Raw genomic sequence first — 12,175 nt, 5'->3', positions numbered from 1 at the left:
TCTTGAGGGGCAAACGTCTCCTGAGGGGCAAAATTCTATTGAGGAGTGAAAGTCTCGAGGGGCAAACGTCTCCTGAGGGGCGAAAGTCTCCTGAGGAGCGAAAGTCTCTTGAGGGGCAAACGTCTCTTGAGGGGAAAACGTCTTCTGAGGGGCAAACATTGCCTGAGGGGCAAACGTCTCCTGAGGGGCAAACGTCTCTTGAGGGGCGAACGTCTTCTGATGGGCGAACATCTCTTGAGGGCTGAAAGTCTCCTGAGGTGTGAACGTCTCCAGGGGTGAACATTATCTTCTCTGACTGCAGCTCAGCAGACTGGGTCACCTGTGAGTGCTTTGGAAAGCTGGTTGGGAGCTCAACAGCAACTGCTGCTGGTTGAGAAAAGCAAGAACACATTCTTTCATACCAGTCTCAGAAAGTCCAGTATGATCAGAAAAATTCACTAGATTTGTTGCCAGTAACTTTTTTTGAAAAAGAGCCACTAGAAGGGTGTAAATACTTACTAGTAATAAATACTGGTCAGTCCAAAAGTTTATGTAACTCTTGGTGTACTGATAGCATCATAGCCTCGGTACCACCCACATATAAAGAGTTTATAGATGTTCAGCACACAGATTTTCAGTAACACTGATGTTGTTTGGTTGAGAGAACATCAACAAGCTAAACAAATGGTGTCATGCAAAAGAGTAGAGGTTTTATATTAGCTAATGTAGCATTCTTTTACTCAGGCTTGTTGTTTTTGAAGAATAATTGTTTTATAGCTGTGAAAAACAAAACAAAACAGGCTCTCATTTGGCTAGTCAATAGCCTAGGCTGGATGAAGACTTCTGCCTCTTTCTCCATCCTCCGGGTTCTGTGAGTGATGACACAGCTGGTAAGGGACTAACAATTTGATAACTATTTAACAGAACTTCACTGTATAAATGACCAAACTATCCCTTCAATGCTTTCGATGATTCCACATCAGATCAGACGCTCCACTGGTAAGACTTGACCCATCCTGGGGAGATCAAACACTACGTATCATTTCATGGCATTAGCTCCACTCTTCCTCCACCACTCACTGGGCTCAGCTTTGTCTTTTTCTCCGTTTCCACCGGAGCGTCCCAGGTCATATTCTGCTCCCGTGGAGCTAATGTCGAGTGTCAGCTCGTGCCGAGTTCACGCACACACACCTGCATTCCGCACATTCCAGCCACTAAACGATAAAAGGATCAGAAGGAGAAATGCCTTCGTCATAAGAAAATCAAAGCCATTTCTCTAGTGCATTGCACGTTCCTGAGAGCAAAGATTATTTTGATGATCTGAGCTGATTTTGTTTTAAAAAGGGGGGAAAAATTAAATAGCGCAACTAATCTCTCAATTGATGTGACACAAAGTCAACCCAAACATAATTCTGTTTTGTACAGAGTTAAACAATTTAAGGATAAGGTTTCTCAGTGCAAAGTTGGAAAGAATTTGCAGAAATGATTGTTGGCATGATTTAATATTGTTAAGGTTCTGCAGAAATGATTAACAAAAGACAAGCTGAAACAACCGTACGAGATGGAAATGATTGTAGGGTCTTTGTCTGCAATATAAACAGATACTCTTCAGTGAATAAGTCTATAAATCACTATAATCCAGGTCTATTCAATTAAATTACTCATGGGGCCAAAGTTACTGAAAGCCAAGAGCTCAGGAGCCGGACATCCAGCAGTTACTGTCATTAAGTAAGTTTGTTTTATGGTTTAAAATCTAGTTTTATTTAAAAATGAACCCACTGGTGGGTCGAACTGAGTTCACCAGTGGGCCTGATTTGACCCCCGGACCACCAGTTGAACAGCCCTGCTATAATCTAATAAATTACAGCAACATCTCTAGGTTAAAAATATAACATTTCTACAAACAACAGAATAATCTCAACTTGCTTGGGATTTTTCATTAAGGCAGTCACGACACATCTGGTGCCTGAAACAATAAAAGATTCAGCAACAACTATGTAGATCCTAATCAGGAGTTTGGTTGGTTGAGAATATCTCAAATCCAGGTTGAATTCCAAATGGAAACCATTGCTTTACGTATTTACAGTTTCACTGTGGACACCGGGGTAAAGCTTCTTGTGACTGTCATGTGACACCATAGTTTTAGTTTTGTTTCTCGTGTTGCTTTTGGTTATTTAGGAAAAGATCACAATTTACTTTAAACACAAAACAGATTGCTTTATTTCGATTGTAGAGACATGGAACAGCCAACATTTTACTTTGTGGACTAGGCTGCATGGAAAGTTTATCGAGACTTTACCGAGGCTTAACAACACAGTTGTTGCTACGAACTTCAAATAGTCACACAAGTGTGTCTTATGGATCAATAACCGGTCTTTGTCGGGAGGTTTGGGGTGCTGATGGATTGAATATTGCAAAAGTTTTAAACCACCCCAACATCTTGCAGAAGTTTGGATTTGGTTTTCGGTCCAGTCCTCATACCTGAAGGCAGCATACTGTACAGTGTGTTCGAAACATAATCAAACAGAGGACAGAACAACAACAACAACAAAAAAGAATATTAAGGCTAAACAAAAAGTATTTACTACAGCTGATCATTATTTCCAGTAAAAGTATTTCAAAAACAGGAAAAACCCAACAAAGATTTGAAACAGGATCAGGGAAATGCATCATCCTTTAGTTAATCATCACCTGTGACACACTTTCCACAAAAAAAAAAAAAAAAAACCCTCTTTGGTAAAATGCTATTTTATGTTTATCTAACTGTTGTTATTGGTATTTTTGATGATTACACTAAATAAACTGAAACAAATTGCATATTTGTGAGCAGTCCCTAAAATCCTATATAAAAATTGGTTCGGTACAAAGTACGGTGTCAACACAACGCGAGTCATCCCTCCATTTACAAACCTTTTAATGCCTGAATGATTCATAGGTCAGAGTTAATTTAAGCCCAAAGGAAAAACTTAGAAAGACCTTCAGCAGATGACTAGACGAAAAGAAAGACCACAGGAAGTGTTGATCATTGAAGCAAAACATAAGCGAGGAATGACTCAAGACTTTTGCACAGTATTTTCAGCGCACGCTTAAGAAAAAACTAAATTCACCACTTCCACGGCTCTTATTTCACAGTGCATCTACAAATGCATCATTTTATTTATTTATTTTTTTTTCCATTTGAGGCAGTGCGAATACAACTTTACGGCGCGAGCTCCATTTTGAGACGTCGTGTTGAAACGTCCGGCTTCAAAAACAAGGATTACTAATGTTTCTTTTAGTAAATGTATGCACAGCATAAAAGGATTTCCATCCAAAGTTAATCTTACAGAACATTTTTAATTTGTACTGACCTGGTTGATTCCAGTCGGGTCGTATAACTGACTTTAAAAAAATACTTTCTTGTTTTTGTACGCGGATGAATTTAGACCTTTCTAACTATAAATAGACCTATGTGGATACATTTGTTTGTATTATGTGAAAACAAGGAAATCTCAAGACTATCAAGGCATTTTGGCACGAACTGTACTGCTCACTGTCAGAAAGCTCGGTCTCAGTCGTAGATCGTGAGTTCTCCAACACATTAAAGACCCAAATCACACGGTTAAATACATCCCAGCGTGGCTAAGAACGAAACATATGACTATTAAACATCTGGAGGAGGAACCCTTCAAACTTGAAACAGTTGGAAGAACTTTCTCAAGAGGGGTGGGCCAAAGTACCTGTGGACGGACGCAGACGTTTCATAGGGAGTCACAGAAATCACTTGATTTGTGCAACAAAAAGTTTAGAAGAAGGGATCTCTGTTGAATCGCAATTTAAAAACAATCACAAAATTAGTTGATTTTCAGTTATTTGCTCGTTTTGTCCCCACACTGATACCAGCACTGGTATTCATTCAACCTTTCTTTATACAGGTTAGTCTCATTGCGTCACAAGGACTCGTTTATGAGACCTGAAAAAAACACAGACGAGGTACAGACAATAAATAATCATATAAAACCATATAAAATGAAAAGTAAATTAAACAAATGATATAAAAACAAGACAAAAACAAGCTACATTATAAAACGATGTAAAACACTAAAAACAGATTTGATGGTATTGAGCCTAATACCAGCCTCAAGTACTTGTACACATAAACACCCCAATACTTTGGATCAATACCACTTTTTTGCTGTGTGACATCATTTCCTCTTCCACTTTGTAAGTAATTGAGGACAAAAAAAAAGAAAACAATTCTCATAGTTTAGAGATATTTTAAGATATACACAGATGATTTGTGTTTGCTGTGTTCTTATTAAAGAAATATGTATCTAAAGTCATTGTGTATTGTTTAAGTACTAACTCAGGGGTCTGCAACCTGCGGCTCTGGGGCCACATGTGGCTCTTTAGTCCCTCATCGGCAGCTTTTTGGAGCTTTGACCAAAACTTAATTAAATGCATTTGTATTGATTTTAATACCCACAACAGAAAACACTTAGTTTCTGCATTTTTTTGGTCAAATTTTAAGTCAATTTTTGCCCAATAACTACTAATAAGGTAACAAGAACTTTACTGATGACAAATTTTGTTGAAGTAGTAAGTAAGTTCTTTCGGCTGCTCCCTTCTTCAGGGGTCACCACTCGCATGAAAGATTTGGCAGTTTGTTTTATGTCGAATGCAGAGTTCAGTGTTTTAATTTATCAAAATCAGTATAAACTATAATTATTTTCCTTCTTTACATAATATGGTCTTTTTGGTCTTAAAATGTAAAAATATGAATAAATGTTCAAATTCATTATATAATTTTAGTTTTATAATGTCACGCCCACTGAACAGAAAAGCCCGCCTCCAACAAACTCAGTGGCCCATGGGCCATCAGTTGATAAGCACATGGCTCCAGACAGTGAGCGAAGGGGCAGAAACAGCTCTTTTGATCAAAAAGGTTGCAGACCCTTGTACTAACTCATTCGTTATTCAGAACCGGTACTTGGTATCGACAAGTACACAAACCGAAGTACTCTCTGATAAAACTACCGTAGAATTGGGACACCCCTACTTTTATCAGTTGCAGATTATATTATTGACCATAGTGGATTTTTCTTTCTTTAACATAACGGAACAAACAAATTGATCCGTGCTTGTGAACCATGAATGTTGTATTTTCACGTGCACCAACGTGCACTCAGGTCTGCGAACAGAGACGGCCCCTCAGACACGGTTTGGTGTATTTTGGCTTGATTAACCACTTCGTTCCGTCTCTCAGACACAAGAGTGCAGAGAGAAAGAGAGTAATGAAGTGCTTTTGCATTTGCATTCCCGAGAGCTTCCTCAGACGCCTTGATTTCAGCTTGTTCTTGGTCAAGAGACGTCGGATGTTTTAACTGTAACATGTGACAAGTGTCCATCCAGCCTCCTCCATATTGCTCCCTCATCAACCTAACTGTCACGAATAAACACAATCAACATGCATGAAGGAGATTTTGGAGGCTTTCTCTCTTAAATCACCTCCTCGTCATCATCATTATGGAGATGAGTGTGACCGTGGAACTCTTTTCCTCAGAAGGGAAACTTCAGTAAAGAAAACAAAAAAACCCACTTGTTTTGTTTTTAAGTTCTGAGCTGCGCTGATCAGTTACGGACCAACTGTCTCGAGAATGTGGAATTAACCGTCTTCACTTGAAAGTCAAGCCTTTGTTTTTAGTATTCCCCTTGACAACAATGTTGCAGCTGCATGCTGCAGCATCAGCTGGAGGGTTAGTTGTAATTTACCAGGTGAGTTATCGCTCACTGATGGGAGTAAAGGTGGGTAAAAAAATTGTGTCTGTTAGCAAAATATCTCATGAACCACTTGACGGATTTTAATCAAACTTTCAGAAAGTAAACCTTGCATGTGCGTCTACAACTGATGAACTTTAGCCGTCAACCTAATTTAAGATGGCTCCTGCAGACAACTGCTGTTAAAAAACACAAAAACAGCTACACCTCTGACCAATTTTAAGCTATTGTACTGAAATGTAGTGTGGTAGTATTTGAGACTTATACCCGACGCATATTCTGAGCACAAACAGACTGCACAAAGTCTTTGTTTATTTTGTTTTTGCCAATAACAACCTGGAGTAAACTCTAGTTGTCTGTTAGCAAAATATCTCATGCACCACAAGATGGAATTCATTTATACTCTCAGAAAATAATCAAGGGATTTACATCTACAAAGGATTAACTTTAAAAGCTAATCCGATATAAAATGGCCATCACAGAAAACTGATTTTTGACGTACAGAAAATGTTAATAGTTCAGTCAATTTTACAGGTACTGAGGTCAAATTTGACGTGGTAGCAGCTGAGCATCATTACTAACACATATTCAAAGCAATACTCCTCGCATTATATATTTGCCTGAAACTTAAGCATCAACAATTAGTCAACTGTATTGGTCTGTTAGCAAAATATCTCATGAACTACTGGATGGATATTTGTGAAACTTCCAGAGTGTAATGTCTGAATGTACTTCTACAACTGATTAAAGTTTGGAGCAAATCCAATTTAGGATAGCCACCACAGCTAATCCACTTTAGAAACCATATAAATGGCTATAACGTGGTCTATTTTACAGATATTCATCTAAAGTTTGGTGTGGTAGTAGCTGAGAGTCATTCATAAAAATATTCAAACTGTGTGTGATACTCTTGTGTACACACATTATATGCAAGGTGGGAGCAGAACAGGCACTTTATCATTTCTCAACTTAAGATGAGCTAAAACTCTAGCAGGAAAGGCCGGCGGACGATATGCATTCCTTCAAGGACAACGACACCTTTAATTTTTCAGGTAAATTCCAGAAAACAATACGGTGGATAAGCGAGTAAGACTGACAGCATCTCGTGGCGTTTGTTTATGTTTGAACTCGTTGACTCATTCAAAGCCGATCGTGGTTATGTCACATGATGGCTCGCCAAAATCTGTGATTTCTGTTTTGGATAGAGTGGTGGGGGTGTTGATGTAAGAACTTCCCCAGTTTGCACCCCGCTCCTGGGTGTCGGAAAAAGAGGAAACGTAATATGGTTTAAATCTTGGGCCCTTTCACTTGCTTGTGCTTCTAAGAATTTATTCAAACAAGAGAAGGTGCTTAAAATCTGGATCTGGAGAAAGGCAACGAGGAGCTGCTTTCAACCAGCAGGTACATGAATTTAGAGTCGTTTGAGTCTGAAATATAAATATTGTTCAATGATCAGATGGTTGCAGGGCATACAGCTGCTGTAGGAAAGTATTTGTGCTACTCTTTTTTTTTTTCCTTGATACTCATCTTAAGAGATTTCTCAGTTCAAACTAAAAAGCGTATAGATTCCATTTATTTGCAACCTCAACTCCCATGCAAATCACTCCCCTTCCCTCCTGAGGGTCGTTAAGGTCTCTGGGCTTTGGGAAAATATATTTTTTCAAGACAAACGAGATATTTTAAGAGTGAGTTTTTATTTTATCTACATTTTGTCACATAGCTACCATAACGCGTTTCTCTGATTTGTTTTTTTGCGCGACAGAGCAGTATAAGGGGGTATAGGGGGGTGGGGGAGGCAGCATAGGGGGCCGAGATGGAGTAGAGGTAGGGGAGCCGACTCGGGACCCAAAAGTCCCAGGTTCGACCCCCAGCCATTCCCACGTGTTGTGGTGTCTCTGAGCAGGACATCCAATCCCCGATTGCTCCCCAGGCACTCGCATATCTGCCCACCGCTCCACCTGGGTGTATCCCAGGTGTGATGGGTTAAATACCGAGACTAATTTTGCCTTATTATTATTATTATTATAATAAAGTAATGAATATATGTGAAGTGGAAGTAAAATTATTTATGGCTTAAAAAATATCTCAAGAACCTTATCCCCAAGCTGGCTGGTGTATTCCTTGGTCTTCATGATGCTGTTTGATGACTAATATTCTGTAACAAACCTCGGGAGACTTCACAGAACATCTGGAATTATACGAAAATAAAATGACTATTTATGAATTGGGCAACTTCTGAAGGCAGCAGGTTGCTCTGGATCATAGTTAAAGGTATCGAGGTCAAGGGGCTGAATATAAAGGGCTGTCACACTTTAAAGATTTTATTTGAATCGAAAACCACGTACAGTTTTCCTTCCACATCACAATCATTTGCTACTTTGTGTTTGTATCCAAACCACTGGTTTTTAGTTAACATCCAGCAAAGTCTGCTTGTATAAATTTCCCATAATTAACTGACGTAAATGCCTGAAAAGTTGTGACGCGTTACAATGAATGCCTAGAGGTGGGGCTTATGGTTTTTTGAAGGGAGCTGGATCTTGTGGATCCGTTCCTTTGAAAGGGCAGATCAGTGTCGCATGCTGCACCTGCTTCGAATGTTATCAGCTATTAAAAGGTTTATTATCGTTGTTATCATCCCCATATGAAGCGTTCAGACTGCTTCTCCTGTACCTCCTAGTGGGTTTAAAGGTACGTTGTTAGCGTTGGTAATAGGCTCACGTGGTTAGGTTCAGAGTAAAGGGTCTGGGTTAGGTTTAGGGTCTGGGTTAGGTTTAGGGTCTGGGTTAGGTTTAGGCACAAGGGTAAGGGGGTTAAGTTTAGGACCAGTGCTCTGGGTCAGGTGTAAGGTTAAGTTTAGGAAAAGGGTTACATAAAGCTGACAACAAAAACAAACAAACAAACAAAACACTTCCTGTTTACCTGTTTGCGACACTGCATATTATCAGCGATACAAACAAACCTTTAAAACTGTTAGGAGGTAGGAGGGACAGTAATGTCCATTAAATGGGATGATAACATCCGAAGCCGCGTTAGCCATGTGAAATTGTTAGAAATGTACATAGTGATGTTCAGCCATGTATATAAAAAGTCTCTGTTAGTTGACTATGACCCGGGTCCCCTTGTTTGTTTTAAAGAGCCTTTCACAAGATTTTCATCATTCTTAAATGTCCCAGCTCTATAGATGATCAATCTGCGGTGGCTAAACTAAATTACATTAAATACAGGGAAGCGTGCACAACTAAATATTAATAAACATATTTTCAAAAAGATTGCCATTCTAGTGATACTAAGGTATCACTAGAATGGCAATCCTGACCAAGTTAAGACTTAATTTGGTCTGGATAAGGACTGCGGTCCTCCATTTGGGGACCCCTTGTGTATTAAGGTGTTACAATACCATGAACACCTTCAGTTAACTGTATTTGAAAGAAAAAGTTTACAAAATAAACACTGCTTACTAAGAACAAAACACAGTGTGTAGGTAATGCACACAAGGTTTCTTGATTCTATTTTCCAGAATGATTGTCTTCTCCAGCAGATATAATCTACGAGCCTTCACTGAGATGCTGTTTTTGTCCTGGTTGAACGGTACCAACCCGTTGTGTGTGTGTCTGCACATCTGAGTTGAGTGATCAGAATGACTTGGCAGGAAAACTTCCCTTATGGGGTGCTTCCTCATTTTTAGTCATCTGATATTATTTACAATATATCAGGAAAGAAAAAAAAAAGGACTTCTCTAATCTTGCATCACGGGAATGTTGATTTTGTGCGTGTGCAGACCCGACTCAGGATGAGGGGAAAACCGTGTGCGAACGGTCCAACTCCTTTGGCAAAAGGGACGAGTGTAAAGGGACTCGAGTCGATGACTCACAACCAAGAAGTCTGGGCAGAAACTGGAAATCAACTATACGGAGGAAGTAGGCATTGGATTCACAATGCTATCTCAATGTCTGTAAAATTGACTGAATTAGAGCCGATTTGATCATTTATTATTTTAAAAGTCAATGGCTGTGGCAGCCATCTTGAATAAGGTTCGCTCCAAAAGTTGATCAGTTATAGAATTACATCCAATGATTGAATCCTGAAAGTTTAATTAAAATCCATCTTGTCCTTCATGAGATATTTTGCAAACAGACAGGCAAGGATGACTAAATAGTTATAGCAACATTTTAAACAAATATCTTGTATAAGCTGTTAGGGTTTAGAATATGTATTGGGGATCAATGCTAACTAATAAAATGCCAAATCTCGGGTCAATATCTGTAAAACTGTCTGAGGTATAGCCCTTTTTGTGTTTTGGAAGATCAATTGGCTCTGGCAGCCATCTTGAATCGAGCTGACTACAAAATGTAATCAGGTATAGGCGTATATCCAATAAAGGCTTTCTGTAAGTGTCACTAAAATCCATCATATTGTTCATGATATATTTTGCTAACAGACACATGCAGTGTGCAGCTGCTGAAGTCTCAGAGGATGGCGTGCAAAACCATTGTGTATTGCAAAAGACAGTGCTTCTTTGACATTAAGGTGCCACTCGACACCAAAAGAGTTTAGCAATTTTGAGAAATCACTCTCGTTTGAGTCATCACTCCTTAGTAATGTCATCTGAGCTTTTATATTTATAGTTTGTGGGGGCATCTATTGCAGCTTGCAAGATAAAGAAGTGAACAAACCAGTTTCCTCAGATTTCAAAATCTTTTTGTCGAGTGTCTGCAGCACCCTCTAGTGGACAGTTTGGAATTAGCAACATTTCACTTCGACTGTTTTAGAAGAAAGAAATTCCTAAACAGCTCAAAAAAAAAAAAAAAAGAAACTGTCCAGATGACCTGACTGAAAAATGTTGGATTGTATACCTGGATTATTGAGCATGGACTTTGTTGTTTTCAACCAGTTTGACACGACTGTCAACAAGGAAGAGGGTCGGCAATGGAGGAGGGGGCGTACCAAAGAAACCATCTTAGCACCAAAAAAACTGGTTTGTTCCACTTTGGAGTAAGCTGTTGGGGGAAGAATCAGTTTTGTTGTGTGTTTCCTTGACTGATGAAGCCTTCCGGACTGAAGGCGAAACGTTTCAGCACAAAAAAAGAAACTGTCCAGATGACCTGACTGAAAAATGTTGGATCCTAAACAGCTGCTCTTGGTTGCCTGTATTTTTGATGTTTTGGTGATACTAGGGTTCAGTTAACATTTCTGCAGTCAATAAGAGACCAATTTAAGCGGCTCCAGAGGAACATAACCACTGCCTGCACCGAGGACTGACCTCAAAGAGTGCACAACCTCCCCTCAGCAGTGATGCACACCCTTCAGAGTGATGAGAAGTGAAAGGTGAGCATTCGCAAAAGGACAACAGATTTTCCCTGAAAATGCTTTTTGATGTCACAAAACAGATCTGATTCCTGCACAATGACTTCCTGCAAAAAATAAAAGCGCTTTGAAATAGTTTTGCGACGTCAGAATGTGCAGATGTGGAACTTTTGTTTCAGACAAAACCAGTCAACGATGAAATACACTGCCTGGCCAAAAAAAAACAAACAAGTTGCAACCTGGATCTAAGCAAATAGATGGGAGCCTCCTACTGGATAATTACTACTTATCTTTCAGCTGGCAACAAATTATTTAACCCCAACTGGTGCAATGAGTTGCTCCTCATTTCTTGAACAACCATGTGGAAAGACACATCACGTGGTCGTGGAAAAGATGTCAGTCTGTTTGAAAAGGGTCAAATCATTGGCATCAAGCAGAGAAAACATCTTGCAGAAACTACTAAAATTGGGTTAAGAACTGTCCAACGTTTTATTAAAAACTGGAAGGATAGTGGGGACCCATCGTCTTCGAAGAAAAAATGTGGCCGGAAAAAAATCCAGAATGATGGTGATCGGCGATCACTTGAATGTTTGGTGAAATCAAATGGAAGAAAAACAACAGTAGCACTCAGGGCTATGGTTAATAGTGACAGTAAGAGCATTTCCACACGCACAATGCGAAGGGAACTCAAGTAATTGGGAATGAACATCTGTGTAGCCTTAAGAAAACCACTAATCAGTGAGGCTAACTGGGGGAAAAAAGGCTTCAATTTGCTAGGGAGCGTAAAGATTGGACTCTGGAGCAATGGAAGAAGGTCATGTGGTCTGATGAGTCCAGAGTAATGGGCACATCAGGGTAAGAAGAGAGGCAGGTGAAGTGATGCACCCATCATGCCTAGTGTCTAGTCATCACTGCAGGATCTTGGTGAAAAATTAATGCAACACTGGATGGAAATAGATCTTGTGACATTGCAGAAGCTGATGGAAACAATGCCACAGCGAATGCATGCTGTAATCAAAGCTAAAGGCGGTCCAATAAAATATTAGTGTGACCTTTTTTTAATTGGTGGCCACTTTTTTTTTTTTTTTGGCCAGGCAGTGCAGTTTGCATTAGCAAGAAGAGTTAATACAGATAT

The sequence above is a fragment of the Nematolebias whitei genome, chromosome 22 (genome assembly GCF_014905685.2).
Source record: "Nematolebias whitei isolate Nwh7 chromosome 22, NemWhi1, whole genome shotgun sequence".
Classification (NCBI taxonomy): domain Eukaryota; kingdom Metazoa; phylum Chordata; class Actinopteri; order Cyprinodontiformes; family Rivulidae; genus Nematolebias; species Nematolebias whitei.
Note: the sequence above shows the minus strand (reverse complement) of the source record.